General features: G+C 43.9%; 1 pseudogene; it reads left to right on the top strand.

Annotated features, from left to right (window-relative positions):
• Positions 1 to 553: 553 nt before the first annotated feature.
• On the top strand, positions 554 to 673 carry LOC136638202 (5S ribosomal RNA; annotated as a pseudogene).
• The last annotated feature ends 791 nt before the right edge of the window (positions 674 to 1,464 follow it).

Raw genomic sequence — 1,464 nt, 5'->3', positions numbered from 1 at the left:
TTTACCCAGAAGTAAGGTATAATATCTAATCATGCAACACAACCTTCTGAGCAATAAATCCCACTTAGTTCTATGGGACTTAGAGCACAATCCTAACTGGGTCTACTTAGAAGTGAGTCCTATTTTGTTCAATGGAGCTTACTCTCAGGAAAGTGTGGTTAGGCTTGCAACCTTAGTCCCAGTTAAGAGCACAGAGGATTACAGACTAGCATAGCAATTTAAGGTTTCTCAGCATAGCATCATCTGTGTCCTGGAGGAGCTTTAGCCATGCTCAGAAAAATTGGCACTAGAAAGTGAGAATGGTTTGAAATTTTGCTTCAGTATGATCAGCAAAAATACAAAAACATCATTCAAGAATGTTTGTGGCTGAATGAGGTGATAGCAGGCGTTGGAGTCCTAGGAGCATGACCAGCCCAAGACATCCTGACACCTGAGGCAGCCTGCCAAGTCCCGCCTCCACACCCAATGATGTGCCAGTCTCTGTTGCTTCCAACTTCCAATATTCTAGCTCAGCACTCTCCTTCTTTCTGCCCCCTCTTCTTTTTTCAACCTAGGTTGCAGCAACTGTTACTCTGCACTTGCCCGATCTCGTCTGATCTCAGAAGCTAAGCAGGGTCAGGCCTGGTTAGTACTTGGATGGGAGACCTCATGGGAATACCAGGTGCTGTAGGCTTATACCATGGTCTTTCAAGACTGAAGGTTGCCAACCATGTGTGGAAGGAGAAGAAGAAACAGTGGTGGCAAGTAGGTGAACAGAGATGGATGCCATCCACAAATCTGCTACCAGAGGCAACCGCTTGGGGCAAGTTGGCCCCATAGAGGGGCTGGTGCTTCCTGAGCGGCTGCCTCACACAAATAAAATGCTTAGAGATTCACTGAGAATTGTGATGTGGCTGTCAACATTTTTGCATTCACTAATGGAGATGTGTGAAGCTTTGAGAGAACTAATCCGTAAGGGAGTCAGGCAGGAATGGACTAAAGTACAGGAAAAGGCTTTTTGTGGAAGTTTTAAAGAACAGGAATATCAGAAATTCTCCATTACTGAAGCTTTATAACACAAAGGACCGATTAGTTTGCATTGTGCAGTGATATATCAGAGGCGGTGCTGATGCATGGAGAGGAACCAGGAGCATTTGCAGAACAGCACTCACTAGATATGGTGGGGAAAACGACAAAAAATTTTTAAAGACCCGTTGGTTGATCTGTTTAGCATGAAATTACCATATTAGTTTTCATATATATCACTCACTGTTAAGAGCCTGTTAAAAAAGAAACCTCCCTTTGCCTTGAAAAGTCAGAGATTCCTAAAATCAAACTACACGTCGGATTGTACATATTTTTGGAGTTGCTGTCTTTTGCAGCCATGGGGTTCTGTTCAGGATCAGGACTGGGGCTTAGTGCCATGGTTAGTGCTAGGAATGCATGAGAGATATTTGGCTATCAACAATTGGAGGGGTTGAATAT

Source organism: Tiliqua scincoides, chromosome 1 (genome assembly GCF_035046505.1).
Source record: "Tiliqua scincoides isolate rTilSci1 chromosome 1, rTilSci1.hap2, whole genome shotgun sequence".
In the NCBI taxonomy this organism is placed as follows: domain Eukaryota; kingdom Metazoa; phylum Chordata; class Lepidosauria; order Squamata; family Scincidae; genus Tiliqua; species Tiliqua scincoides.
Note: the sequence above shows the minus strand (reverse complement) of the source record. Positions and strands in the feature narration are given on the sequence as shown.